Here is a 15,594-nt window from a genome sequence, read left to right on the forward strand (position 1 = left end):
CAGTTTAGTATTTCCTCAGAGGCTTTATGACTTTAAAACATAGATTAAAATACAATATTATTTTAATTATCAGGCAGATGGAGTTGACATTTTATGGTTGTGACCATGGTGATTCCAATTGTGTTTAAATCTATCAAAAGCAGAGAAAAGTAAGCCCCCCCTTCTCTGACGTGCCTGCCTTAAAGCCGTTTTTTCTACACGTCCTATTTTTTTCACTCAATTGTAACGCGGAAGTCAGTGAAGCATACTTATGCGGATGGGCGCTATGAAATATACTAAACATCATCACCATTTAGCTTGGGAGAAAGCGCCGGTGGGTGATCTTTTTTTGCTCTGCACCGTGTGTGTATTTTGAACGGGGGAAGTGAGCGTTTCATCGCCGCGGAGAACTTCGGAAAATGTGAATGTCTGGCTACATTGTAACTGCTGCGCCTTATATAAAAAATTATCACAGAGACGACGCATATCTTGATGGAATAGCTGAGACTATACGGATTGTGTGAATATCTGCATTTCACGATCACTGTAGCCTACATAAATACATAACTGACAGTATTTCTACAGCATAAAAATAAGGTGGGTGTGACATTAGCCTACTTATAGTATGTGTGATATGGACCCATAGCGAATCAGCTGCTTTATTCTGAATATATTTCATGTCAGCTAAGGCTACATAGCCTAGGTATTCATACAGTTTTGTCCGGTTGGCGAGTAGGTTTGCTGTTATTGATTTTATTTTGTTTGCACAATAATTCTGTCACATTCCTCTGCTCTTTGAGAATGCCACCACTAGGCTATTCTTCTTCCAGTGTTGGCATTAATTGTCCTTTATTTGTGATTATGTGAGATAAATAGATGGAATATTCTCGGATTGGCTATCCTAAATAATATTGCGCTGTTCTTCAATGTACCATCACATATTTACTGTATGGAAGCCTATTCCTGCCACAAAAACAAACAATAAGAAAATGTCGATGTAAGTAAATATTTTGAGATGCAGTACAAATAGGATATGTGGTGGGGTACAAATTGTTTTCCTGGGGCCCAGAGTTTGTCCTGATCTAGTAGGCTAACCAGGTAAAACTCTGGATGCTAGTTGTATGGTATGACAATAATAAATCAGATGTTAAACAAACCGGTTTTATATGGGCTATGATGGGACCAGATTTCTTTTCTAAGCAGGTAAAATGGTTTTTAAAAAACTGGAAAAACTCCTGGCCCTAGCGATGATGAAACCCTTAAAACCCTGTCAAACTACAGCAACCTTGTACTTGTTAAGATGGCACTGGAGAAGAAGGCAGACGTTTTACGTGCCCCCAACCAATTGTGTTTTTTGTTCATTTATTTGCATTGTTTGTAACTTATTTTTGTACTTATTTTGTACATAATGTTGCCGCTTCCATCTCTTATGACCGAAAATAACTTCTGGGCATCAGGACTGTGATCCTTTTATTCCTTTATTGATGCTGACGCCAACAATATAGTGCTTTCTCGGGAACAGGCACTGATCTCCATGATTTGCGTGAAGAGGAAGCGGAGAAAAAGGGTACGGAAGGGCGGGCTGCCTCTGAGAATTCATAGGTGATTGAATAAACCCCCACTTCCTTCCATTCTGCTAGCAAACGTGCAATCTTTGGACAATAAAATAGATGACTTACGTGGAAGATTAAACTACCAACTGGACATTCAAAACTGTAATATCTTATGCTTCACGGAGACGTGGCTGAATGACGGCATTATCAACATACAGATGGCTGGTTATACGTTGCACCGGCAGGATAGAACAGCGGCGTCTGGTAAGACAAGGGGTGGCGGACTATGTATTTTTGTAAATAACTGCTGGTGCACGATATCTAAGGAAGTTTCAAGCTATTGCTCACCTGAGGTAGAGTATCTCATGATAAATTGTAGACCACACTACCTACCTAGAGTTTTCATCTGTATTTTTCGTAGCTGTTTACATACCACCACAGTCAGAGGCTGGCACTAAGACAGCATTGAATGAGCTGTATTTCGCCATAAGCAAACAAGAAAACACTCAACCAGAGGCGGCGCTCCTAGTAGCCGGGACTTTAATGTAGGGAAACTTAAATCTTTTTTACCAAATTTCTATCAGCATGTTAAATGTGCAACCAGAGGATTAAAAACTCTGGACCACCTTTACTCCACACACAGAAATGCATACAAAGCTCTCCCTCGCCCTCCATTTGGCAAATCTGACCATAATTCTTTCCTCCTGATTCCTGCTTTACAAGCAAAAATTAAAGCAGGAAGTCCCAGTGACTCAATCAATAAAAAAAGTGGTCAGATGAAGCAGATGCTAAGCTACAAGACTGTTTTGCTAGCACAGACTGGAATACGTTCCGGTATTCCTCCGATGCCTTTGAGAAGTACACCACATCAGTCATTGGCTTCATCAATAAGTGCATCGATGACGTCGTCCCCACAGTGACCGTACGTACATACCCCAACCAGAAGCCATGGATTACAGGCAACATCTGCACTGAGCTAAAGACTAGAGCTGCCGCTTTCAAGGAGCGGGACTCTAACCCGGAAGCTTATAAGAAATCCCGCTATGCCCTCTGACGAACCATCAAACAGACAAAGCGTCAATACAGGACTAAGATCGAATCGTACTACACTGGCTCTGGCGCTCGTCGGATGTGGCAGGGCTTGCAAACCATTACAGACTACAAAGGGAAGCACAGCCGAGAGCTGCCCAGTGACACGAGCCTACCAGACAAGCTAAACTACTTCTATGCTCGCTTTGAGGCAAGCAACACTGAAACATGCATGAGAGCACCAGCTGTTCTGGAAGACTGTGTGATCACGCTCTCCGTAGCCGATGTAAGACCTTTAAACAGGTCAATGCTCACAAGGCCGCAGGGCCAGATGGATTACCAGGACGTGTACTCCAAGCATGCGCTGACCAATTGGCAAGTGTCTTCACTGACATTTTCAACTTCTCCCTGTCTGAGTCTGTAATAGTAACATGTTTTAAGTAGACCACCATAGTGTCTGTGCCCAAGAACACTAAGGTAACCTGCCTAAACGAATACCGACCCGTAGCACTCACGACTGTAGCCATGAAGTGCTTCGAAAGGCTGGTCATGGCTCACATCAACACCATTATCCCAGAAACCCTAGACCCACTCCAATTTGCATACCGCCCCAACACATCCACAGATGATGCAATCTCTATTGCACTCCACACTGCCCTTTCCCACCTGGACAAAAGGAACACCAATGTGAGAATGCTATTCATTGACTACAGCTCAGCGTTCAACACCATAGTGCCCTCAAAGCTCATCAATAAGCTAAGGATCCTGGGACTAAACACCTCCCTCTGCAACTGGATCCTGAACTTCCTGATGGGCCGCCCTCAGGTGATAAGGATAGGTAACAACACATCTGCCACGCTGATCCTCAACACAGGGGCCCTTCAGGGGTGTGTGCTCAGTCCCCTCTTGTACTCCCTGTTCACTCATGACTGCATGGCCAGGTACGACTCCAACACCATCATTAAGTTTGTCGATGACACAACAGTGGTAGGCCTGATTACGACAACGACGAGACAGCCTTTAGGGAGGAGGTCAGAGACCTGGCCGTGTGGTGCCAGGACAACATCCTCTCCCTCAACGTGATCAAGACAGAGGAGATGATTGTGGACTCCAGGAAAAAAGGACCGGGCACTCCCCCATTTTCATCGACGGGGCTGCAGTGGAGCAGGTTGAGAGCTTCAAGTTCCTTGGTGTCCACATCACCAACTAACATGGTCCAAGCACACCAAGACAGTTGTGAAGAGGGCACGACAAAACCTATTCCCCCTCAGGAGACTGAAAAGATTCGTCATGGGTCCTCAGATCCTCAAAAGGTTCTATAGGTGCACCGTCGAGAGCATCCTGACTGGTTGTATCACTGCCTGGTATGGCAACTGCTCGGCCTCCGACCGCAAGGCACTACAGAGGGTAGGGAGCCAAGCTTCCTGCCATCCAGGACCTCTATACCAGGCGGTGTCAGAGGAAGGCCCTAAAAATTGTGAAAGACTCCAGCCACCCTGGTCATAGACTATTCTCTTTGCTACCACACGGCAAGCGGTACCAGAGCACCAAGTCTAGGTCCAAGAGGCTTCTAAACAGCTTCTACCCCCAAGCATAAGACTCCTGAACGCCTAATCAAATGGCTACCCAGACTATTTGCATTGCCCCCCCCCCCTTTTACACCGCTGCTACTCTCTGTTGTTATCATCTATGCATAGTCACTTTAATAACTCTACCTACATGTACATATTACCTCAAATAACCGGTGCCCCCGCACATTGACTCTGTACCGGTACCTCTCTGTATATAGTCTCGCTATTGTTATTTTACTGCTGCTCTTTAATTACTTGTTACTTTTATTTCTTATTCTTTTGTTTTTTTAAGCTGCATTGTTGGTTAGAGGCTCGTAAGTAAGCATTTCACTGTTGTATTTGGCGCATGTGACGACTAAAATTTGATTTGATAATTATATTTTAAAACTTAACTGACAGGGCGATGGGGGGACAAAGAGACAACAACTGTGATTGGACCATAGAACTAACAGGGCTGAGCTTGCTTTATTTGCAGAGTTGTATCCTGTAGGCCTTTGCATCTGTAATTAAAATGGAACTGGCACAGTATGTCATCACTATTGTGTTGATTGATTCATTTCAGTCAATCACTTTGGATTGAAAAGGCCTAGGGTCATTTCCATGTAAAAGGACCCATGAGCACCAACATGTGAAGTTAATTGGAGCATATCAAATTGGGTGTCAAATGAAAGCTGAGTCTAGATTTCTTTTGTTGCAATACATTTTTCAAAAATGTTCTATCTGAAAAATTGGGAATAAGCAAAGTCTTTGATTTCTGCTCTAACAGATGGAAAGGGGGATTTAGATAAATTCTTATAGGTATTAGAAATAGAAAATAACACAATAATGTTGAACTAAAGACACCTGCCAACTAATATCAACACTTATATTTAGTTTTGGAGACATTTCTCTGCCTTCTGTATTTAAGAAACATTGACTTGTGACTTGAAATTCCATTACCAAAAACCCATATATCTTTAAGATATACATGAGGGAGGCTGATGAAAGTTCACAGAAGTAACAAGGTAGTCCTATCAATTAGTTAGTGCTTTTATTGATATCAATTTTGTTTTTGAATTATTAAGTGATTTAAAACTGGAAATTCCGTTGTCAAAACGGTAATTTCAGAGACAAAAAAAATCTGTAACTGCAATAGAATTGGGATCAAAGAGGTCATATTCGTCACTCACCACAGTTGGGTTCACAAGTTTGAACAGCACAGTACAGTAAAGAACAGTGTATAGTACAGTAAAGGACAGTGTATAGTACAGTAAAGGACAGTGTATAGTACAGTAAAGGTATAGTACAGTAAAGGACAGTGGACAGTGTATAGTACAGTAAAGGACAGTGTATAGTACAGTAAAGGTACAGTGTATAGTACAGTAAAGGACAGTGGACAGTGTATAGTACAGTAAAGGACAGTGTATAGTACAGTAAAGGACAGTAGAGTACAGTACCCAGTTGAGCACACTAGAGTTGAGTTCACTATATAATATTGTATTATACTGTACTATACTCTACTGTTCTGTGGTCTATGGTACTCTACTAAGCTCTACTACTTTGACTACTTTTGACTACTTTGATGTCCAAAATTGTGAAACATAGACGTCTATGATTGGTTTGGTCTTGTTTAATGGCAGAGCTATTAAAATAATAGCCAGTGTGTAGAATAATACTCAAATATGCAAAGGAGGATATTGCATATTTATACCTTTTGTGTACCTATTCAGGATACATCAGCATGAAGAGAATTGCATTCATATCCATAATTATGCATTTCTGGGGTGGGTATAATTTGTGGAACGTTCCAACAGGAATCTGTTTCAAAAACGTAAAGTACAAGGTTGCCAACAAATAACGCATGCAAAGTAGCATGATCAATTCAACAATTTGACGAATAGGCATCAACTCACCACGTAGGTTATTCTTAATGTTTGTCCATAGACTACCAGAGTGAGGACCGACATTTTCCGGAATAAATGTGGTGAGTGAAAAACTTTAATTAAATAGCCCACTCCCAACCTGGTATCTTATTCTGCCGCTATACAACTTTGTATGCGTTGTTTGTTGATAACCTTGTAATTTATGACATTTTTGGAACAGATTCCTGTTGGAACATTCCACAAATTATACCCACCCCATTTCTGTGTAGTACAGATCAGGGACCTATGATGAAATTATGTTACCGCAATTCTGGAACAAGGTGTAAATCCACTTCACTTACTGTAGTTCAATCACCAAAAATATATATTTTTAAAGTCAGTGTGTCAAGTCATAGATGATACAAAATGATTTCTGCAGACATCGTTGAATCTTAATTCGGAGCAGATATTTAAGAGTTTTTTTGAAAACGTGGACGCGTGGTCCTTGTGCATAGAGTTGTATGGTTTTTTAAACTTGGAAATCAATGGTTTTTGTTTCCCATACATTTTAAATCATGAGGCAAATCAGTCTAAGCAACTGTACTTTGTCCCTCTTTTCCAATGTTTTTTCAAAGCTTTTGTGCCAATATTTTTTATCAAACCAAATAAAAAGTGCTGGGGGATATGCCAGCTCGCCACACATTTGCTGGCAGATCTGCTGTGCTAGTCTCTTCAATGTGGATAGATGGACATTTCCACATAATGCAACAAATGAGGAAACATAACCTATATGTATGATATACTATTTCAAAAATAGGACTTACTTACATGTTTTGTTATTGATATTATTTAAATTGTTACTTATTATTTAAAACTGTTGAGATGTGTATCGTCAAAAAAGAAAATATTTGTGGCGTGATTGTGATTCCATACATATTGGTGTGCATTAATAATAATTAGATAAAACATAGGTCGGTGACCGATGAGAATTTACATTTTATTTTCATATTTTAATTGTCGTAACCAAATGTTCACAGACTGCGCGAGACACCTCTATTCTGTGCTGCTGCTGCACGATAGCCAAGCCTACAAAAGCAAGGTTTGTTGAATTGTATCCTTACCAAGGTTTGTGCATAGTCTGTTATCATTATGCTGTGCATCTCTCTCTCTGTCTCTCGCTCTCTCGCCCTTTCTGTGTGTGTCCTTAAATCACCACAGCAGCTGTGGACTCATGTTTTTCTTTCCTCTTTATTTCATCATCACTTCATCATGATGGGCGGTTGGATCCGTTTTACTTCATTTGCTGCCATTTCCCTGTCACCAATTAATTTACTGCTGTGCTTTGGACTTCATCAACCTCATCAACCTCAATAACCTCAATATACTCATCAACCTCAATATACCACTTTCCTCTCAGACTCCTCCTATTTTAGATGGGTGTGTTTGCATGCTTGTGTTTGAAAGCTATGCAGGGCTACTTTTGGGGGCCCTCAGCGAGATTTGGTTGGGGGACCCCCACACCTCACGGGCAAGACATTTTAGTGGCCCCCTTCTTGATGGCGGAGAGAAACATTTGGATTTATTTTGTTTATTTCCGGCAATTCTACGTGTTTTGCCATGGGGAGTAGAGAACATGTTGCAGTTCTAAAGCAAGATTTCTGCACACATTTTGCCATGGGGTGGAGAGAAGTTTAGCAATTTTATAACGCATTTCAGTCCATTCTTCTCATTTTGCCATCGGGTAGAGATTTTTTTCGTAGTTTTAAAGCTAATTTCCTGCAATTCTACACATTTTGACTAGACTTATGCCATGTTAATGATATCTGAGTGAGAGTGACTAACAAAATAAATGTGGGCCCCCTAGAGGTCAGGGCCCCTGGGCACATGCCCTCTGTGCCTGGTCGGTATTCGGCCATGATAGCTGGCTAGACTAACTTACCAATCTAAAAATTGTTAGCTGACATGGCTAATTGAGGGACTGTCAGTGACTGACATAACAAGAGGAAAAACTGCTGATGAGCAATCAAATTTCAAAATTGCACTTTGTGTATTCTACTCTTCTAACTCTCCACAGTAAGTTGAGTCCGTGACTGAGTTATTTTTTGGAGGGGTAAGGGGCCCCTAGCGGCCGGGGGCCCTAAGGGACCGCTTATGCCTGGAGTACTGGCCAACAAGCCAGTAGAGTTGTATTGTATTTGGTTGTATTCATGTCAATAGGAGAGAGTCCAGCTGCCATGACACTTGTGTGATCAAAGAGGTGTTTCCAATGGGTAGACCGATTCTATACATCTTGGTAACTATCTTTGCTAAAGCTTACAAACCTAAGAGAGAGAGAGACCTGAGAAGACACAAAGAGGGAGAAATTATATTTAAACTTCCCAATTAAGAAGCTAAATCTGGAGCGAGGCGTTTCAAATCTGTCAATGAACGTGGGGAAAAACCGACAGAGAAGAGAGAGCCAAGCGAGTAAGCTGTTCTATTGTCTGCTAGCAAATCAACTAATTTGTTCTCTTAGAGTAATTTGTAGAGAGAATGGGATCGGAACGTCTGAAAGCTTTTAGGCGCTATCCTCCAATTAACTATTCATCTTCATTTCTTTTCATGGTGTGACACAATGTGGTGGTGATTCTTAAAGTCCTCGTAGTTAAAAGTGAGTTTGGAGTAGCAGAAGATTGATTTGTACATTATCACTCATTCCCTATTGTGTTAACTTAAATATAAATATGTTTTTAAACCAAATTAATTTTACTAAGTCCAGGAGAGAAATGTTTAATTAACTTCAAACTGTTAAAAAAATATATTTCAGGAATAAGGCATCACTACACATACAAACTAAATACTTGCCCATCCTCACTCAGGTCCTCCTCCTCATCATCATCATCTTTAACATTAATTTGTGTCTAACAGAGTTTCCTCCTATGAGAACTCATGTTCAGGAGAGGATTGTTTATAAAACAGTCCAGCGGGGTTTCAAAGTCACTGATGGAGTTTGTGTCTATAGAAGACAATTTCATGGCCAGGGGAGGATATTGTACATTATACAACGTCCAGTGGCTTTTCTAAGGCTCTGCTGAAGTCATTCATTCTTTATAACTGAGGTAATAAGGTGGTTTATGTGGGGACATGCGTGCTTGTCTTATTTCATAGAATCCCTTCAAAGGCCGGCAGACACAAAGGTGTGTAGTCGAGGGCAAATTCCTACTATGTTGGTTATTGTACCCAGTCCTTTTTGATTGTTCAAGAACATGATGTAGTAAGAAAATTGATTTAGAAACACACACATACACCAAAACACACCAGCTTATTTCTTGGGTGGCAATAAATAAGCTGGTCATAAATATTTGAAAAACTTAAAGCATTGTATTTGGGACAAATCATTCACTAAAACCTAAACACTGAACTAAATATTGTAATGAATAATGTGGAAAATGAGCAAGTTGAGTAGACTAAACTGCTTGGTGTAATCCTGGATTGTAAACTGTCATGGTCAAAACATATTGATACAACAAACATTAGCTGAGATGGGGAGTGGTCTGTCTGTAATAAAGTGCTGCTCTGCTTTCTTGACATCGCTATCAACAAAACAAGTCCTACAGGCCCTAGGTTTGTCACACCTGGGCTCTTGTGCTACAAAGTGCTACAAAGGAGGACATAGGAAAATTGCAATTGGCCCAGAACAGAACAGCATGTCTGGCCCTTACATACAGTTGAAGTCGGAAGTTTACATACACCTTAACCAAATACATTTAAACTCAGTTTTTCACAATTTCTGACATTTAATCCTAGTAAAAATTCCCTGTCTCAGGTCAGTTAGGATCACAAATTTATTTTAAGAATGTGAAATGTCAGAATAATAGTAGAGAGAATGATTTTTATTTCAGCTTTTATTTCTTTCATCACATTCCTAGTGGGTCAGAAGTTTACATACATTCAATTAGTATTTGTCAGCATTGCCTTTAAATTGTTTAACATGGGTCAAACGTTTCGGGTAGCCTTCCACAAATTTCCCACAATAAGTTGGTTGAATTTTGGCCCATTCCTCCTGACAGAGCTGGTGTAACTGTCAGGTTTGTAGCCCTCCTTGCTCGCACACGCTTTTTCAGTTCTGCCCAGAGATTTTCTATAGGGTTGAGGCCGGGGCTTTGTGATAGCCACTCCACTACCTTGACTTTGTTGTCCTTAAGCCATTTTGCCACAACTTTGGAAGTATGCTTGGGGTCGTTGTCCATTTGGAAGACCCATTTGCGACCAAGCTGTAACTTCCTGACTGATGTCTTGAGATGTTGCTTCAATATATCCACATAATTTTCCCGCCTCATGATGTTATCTATTTTGTGAAGTGCACCAGACCCTCCTGCAGCAAAGCACCCCCACAACATGATGCTGCCATCCCTGTGCTTCACGGTTGGGATGGTGTTCTTCAGCTTGCAAGCCTCCCCCTTTTTCCTCCAAACATAACCATGGTCATTATGGCCAAACAGTTCTATTTTTGTTTCATCAGACCAGAGGACATTTCTCCAAAAAGTACGATCTTTGTCCCCATGTGCAGTTGCAAACCGTAGTCTGGCTTTTTTATGGCGGTTTTGGAGCAGTGGCTTCTTCCTTGCTGAGCGGCCTTTCAGGTTATGTCGATATAGGACTCATTTTACTGTGGATATAGATACTTTTGTACCCATTTCCTCCAGCATCTTCACAAGGTCCTTTGCTGTTGTTGTGGGATTGATTTGCACTTTTCGCACCAAAGTACGTTCATCGCTAGGAGACAGAACGCGGCTCCTTCTGAGCGGTATGACGGCTGCGTGGTCCCATGGTGTTTATACTTGCGTACTATTGTTTGTACAGATGAACGTGGTACCTTCAGGCATTTGGAAATTGCTCCCAAGGATGAACCAGACTTGTGGAGGACTACAATTATTTTTGGCTGATTTATTTTGATTTCCCCATGATGTCAAGCAAAGAGGCACTGAGTTTGAAGGTAGGCCATGAAATACATCCACAGGTACACCTCCAATTGACTGAAATGATGACAATTAGCCTATCAGAAGCTTCTAAAGCCATGAAATCATATTCTGGAATTTTCGAAGCTGTTTAAAGGCACAGTCAACTTAGTGTATGTAAACTTCTGACCCACTGGAATTGTGATACAGTGAATTATAAGTGAAATAATCTGTCTGTAAACAATTGTTGGAAAAATTACTTGTGTCATGCACAAAGTAGATGTCCTAACCGACTTGCCAAAATGATAGTTTGTTAACAAGAAATTTGTGGAGTGGTTGAAAAACGAGTTTTAATGTCTCCAACCTAAGTGTATGTAAACTTCCGACTTCAACTGTATACATGGAGAGCCAGCATTGATAATATGCATGTCAATGTGTTTCAATTTGTGGGGAGTAGTGGACGAGTGCACACTTCAGGATGAAGGAGAGAATATTGGGATGAACCTGTGTCTTCACTGTGATGCTAATCATGATGTCACTGCACTATGATCAGACTGAGGTGGCAGCATTTACTATGTGGATTTATCTCTAAAACAGCATCCATCTCATATACACTAGAAACTTTTGAACGGTAGTGTACATTCAAAGAAAGAACAATTGTGTTGTTGGACAAACAGAGATATATAAACAAAGCCTTCGGAAGATGAAACAACGATGAGTCGTAATCACATATGATCAGTCTCTCTCATGCTCTTTCTCGCTCTTACTCTGTCTCTCTTTCTCTGTCTCTCTGTCAGTCTTTTTCTAGCCCGGGAAATTAAGTATTCTCTTTTAAACATATCTGCTCTTTCCAAGTATTGTTACATTGTTACAGCAATTTTGTAAATGTGAAAAGAATGTGATAGTATTTCATCAGATGAGTCAAAACTTACGTAGCTTTCAGTATGACGGTGAGGAAGCAAAGCTAGCCGACAGAAATACACACGCACACAAATACTCTCCCTCTCGCTCTCTCTTCTTTGTTTCTGATAGGTGTGAATGTCATTTCATCAAGCCAAGTCACCCACCATCTCAGATTGTTCTGAAATAATTTCTCTAGTTATAAACCAACAAAATTATAATTCCTGAAACATTATTTTGTTGAAATATAATTTGATATCTGAGAAATTAAGCTAATTGTTTGCACCCAAATTGGCCATTTTTAATTTATAGGATAAAAATAAAATCTTCAATATATATATAGTACTTAACATCTGATTTGGACCATAATTCTTCCTAACAATGGGTAATCCAATATAATGGTCAAAAGCCACACACGGACCCCCCACACCCCATGCCAATCCCACCCCAACAACCAGTATACAGTATCAGTTCTGTATGTTTGACAGGTAGTATTGCGCTGCTGTTTGGAGTATTGCTACTTCAGCCTTTTTAATACATTCCCTGTGAATCTGGTCAGTGTTTTCCTTAAGCACATAGAGTAGCCAGCCAAATAGAAAAAGTAGCCAGCTAGGAATTCCTGGACCGTGCCCGCCGTGTTAAGAATTTATTTATTGCCAAACAAGCTCAATGTTGGTGGCCTCTGGTACATTGTAATGCCTTGATTCCATCCGAAATACACAGCCAAATTATTAAATACTTTATTGAGTTTACCTCTCAGATTTTAAAAATGTGTTGTATTGTGTTAACAATTTAAAATGACTGAGAATGTATGAATTCAGTGTATTGCTAGTTTTTGGGATATCGTCTAGGCTTACACTACTGGTCAAAAGTTTTAGAACACCTACACATTCAAGGGTTTTTCTTTGTTTACTATTTTCTACATTGTAGAATAATAGTGAAGACATCAAAACTAGGAAATAACACATATGGAATCGTCTTGTAACCAAAAAAGTGTTAAACAAATCAAAATGTACACTGCTCAAAAAAATAAAGGGAACACTTAAACAACACAATGTAACTCCAAGTCAATCACACTTCTGTGAAATCAAACTGTCCACTTAGGAAGGAACACTGATTGACAATAAATGTCACATGCTGTTGTGCAAATGGAATAGACAACAGGTGGAAATTATAGGCAATTAGCAAGACACCCCCAATAAAGGAGTGGTTCTGCAGGTGGGGACCACAGACCACTTCTCAGTTCCTATGCTTCCTGGCTGATGTTTTGGTCACTTTTGAATGCTGGCGGTGCTTTCACTCTAGTGGTAGCATGAGACGGAGTCTACAACCCACACAAGTGGCTCAGGTAGTGCAGCTCATCCAGGATGGCACATCAATGCGAGCTGTGGCAAGAAGGTTTGCTGTGTCTGTCAGCGTAGTGTCCAGAGCATGGAGGTGCTACCAGGAGACAGGCCAGTACATCAGGAGACGTGGAGGAGGCCGTAGGAGGGCAACAACCCAGCAGCAGGACCGCTACCTCCGCCTTTGTGCAAGGAGGAGCAGGAGAAGCACTGCCAGAGCCCTGCAAAATGACCTCCAGCAGGCCACAAATGTGCATGTGTCTGCTCAAACGGTCAGAAACACTCCATGAGGGTGGTATGAGGGCCCGACGTCCACAGGTGGGGGTTGTGCTTACAGCCCAACACCGTGCAGGACGTTTGGCATTTGCCAGAGAACACCAAGATTGGCAAATTCGCCACTGGCGCCCTGTGCTCTTCACAGATGAAAGCAGGTTCACACTGAGCACGTGACAGACGTGACAGAGTCTGGAGACGCCGTGGAGAACGTTCTGCTGCCTGCAACATCCTCCAGCATGACCGGTTTGGCGGTGGGTCAGTCATGGTGTGGGGTGGCATTTCTTTGGGGGGCCGCACAGCCCTCCATGTGCTCGCCAGAGGTAGCCTGACTGCCATTAGGTACCGAGATGAGATCCTCAGACCCCTTGTGAGACCATATGCTGGTGCGGTTGGCCCTGGGTTCCTCCTGCAAGAGGAAGGCATTGATGCTATGGACTGGCCCGCCCGTTCCCCAGACCTGAATCCAATTGAGCACATCTGGGACATCATGTCTTGCTCCATCCACCAACGCCACGTTGCACCACAGACTGTCCAGGAGTTGGCGGATGCTTTAGTCCAGGTCTGGGAGGAGATCCCTCAGTAGACCATCCGCCACCTCATCAGGAGCATGCCCAGGCGTTGTAGGGAGGTCATACAGGCACGTGGAGGCCACACACACTACTGAGCCTCATTTTGACTTGTTTTAAGGACATTACATCAAAGTTGGATCAGCTTGTAGTGTGGTTTTCCACTTTAATTTTGAGTGTGACTCCAAATCCAGACCTCCATGGGTTGATAAATTGGATTTCCATTGATTCTTTTTGTGTGATTTTGTTGTCAGCACATTCAACTATGTAAAGAAGAAAGTATTTAATAAGATTATTTATTTCATTCAGATCTAGGATGTGTTTAAGTGTTCCCTTTATTTTTTTGAGCAGTGTATTTTGTCTTGCCCATTCATCCTCTGAATGGCACACTGAATAGCACACATACGCAATCCATGTCTCAATTGTCTCAAGGCAAAAAAATACTTATTTAGCCTGTCTCCTCCCCATCATTTACACTGATTGAAATGGATTTAACAAGTGACATCAATACGGGACTATTGTTTTCATCATGAGCAAAAGGTATTGGTTTTCTACCAAAGTTGCAAAGAAAATGTTCTGAAACGTAACAAACACAAGAGACCAGCAAAATGGATAAAAGGGTGTGGTGGCAGTAGCAGGAAGAGCGGCATCTAGTGGGCAACACATGGTACGTTCACACTAATTTACGGTAAATAATGCAAGCGACTTCAATGGTAGATTTTTCTGAATGGGGAAAAAACATCAGATTCACAGGGAATACATTACAAAGGATGAAGAATCAATACTCCAAGCAGCAGCTCCATACTACTTGTTAAACATAGAGAACTAATACTGTAAACTGGTTGTTGAGGGTGGAATTTGCGTGGAGGGGTCTTTGGGTGGCTATTGATAATTCTGTTGGATTCCCTTTGTCTTACTCATTCAGCTTAACTTAATTTCTCAGAGATCAAATTATATTTCAACAATGTAATGTTTCAGGAATGCTAATCTTAAGTGTTTCTAACAACAGAAACTATTTCTTTATTGTGCTTTTTGAGGTGGAATGACTCAGGCCTGTAATGCAATGGATGTAATACAGTCCGGTATAAGTGTTGTCCTGGTTTACCTTCTGTCTTCTAACTCAATCTAACCATTCCCTGCTCTGAGCTCCACTATGTCTGCCTGTCTACTGTTCTCTACAGTAACTCAATCTATCCCTGCTGTGCTCTGTGCTCCACTATGTCTGTCTATCAGCCTCCATAGGGAGAATTAATATTGATCCTCTGGAATAGCTTCTCTCTCTGTGGAGGATGTCAGACCTTGCTGTCCCAGCCTCCCTAGAGTGCCTGCAGTGTAAAGAACTCTGTGGTGGTTGGAATGTAGGCTGTTTGCAAAGCCCCTCTGAAGCACACAACAGAGATAGGAGCTAGGCGGTGGCTGATGGCACTAGGTAGTTGGTTGCATTTTTATATAGCGCTTTTGACAAAGCCTCAAAGCACTTCACATTAGGCCTATATGGGGATATCTCATCCCATTCCACAGCTGACATTTTGTGCCAGAACACTTAACACACATGGTGGCTGAGATGAATGGTATTGGTACGCAATGAAACTGGAAACA

At 41.4% G+C, this 15,594-nt stretch overlaps 1 protein-coding gene across 5 annotated transcripts in view; it reads left to right on the forward strand.

Moving 5' to 3' along the window:
* Positions 1–206: 206 nt before the first annotated feature.
* LOC106613192 (E3 ubiquitin-protein ligase MARCHF8) overlaps positions 207–15,594 on the forward strand; it is a 126,118-nt gene continuing 110,730 nt past the window's right edge. For 4 of the 5 annotated variants that reach the window (XM_014215216.3, XM_014215247.3, XM_014215240.3 and 1 more), the window contains exon 1: positions 207–576. The gene's annotated coding sequence lies outside the window, so the exon portion shown is untranslated. The remainder of the gene's footprint in view (positions 577–15,594) is intronic. The other variant, XM_014215232.3, reaches the window with a different exon arrangement.

This window comes from Salmo salar, chromosome 01 (genome assembly GCF_965601325.2).
Source record: "Salmo salar chromosome 01, fSalSal1, whole genome shotgun sequence".
In the NCBI taxonomy this organism is placed as follows: domain Eukaryota; kingdom Metazoa; phylum Chordata; class Actinopteri; order Salmoniformes; family Salmonidae; genus Salmo; species Salmo salar.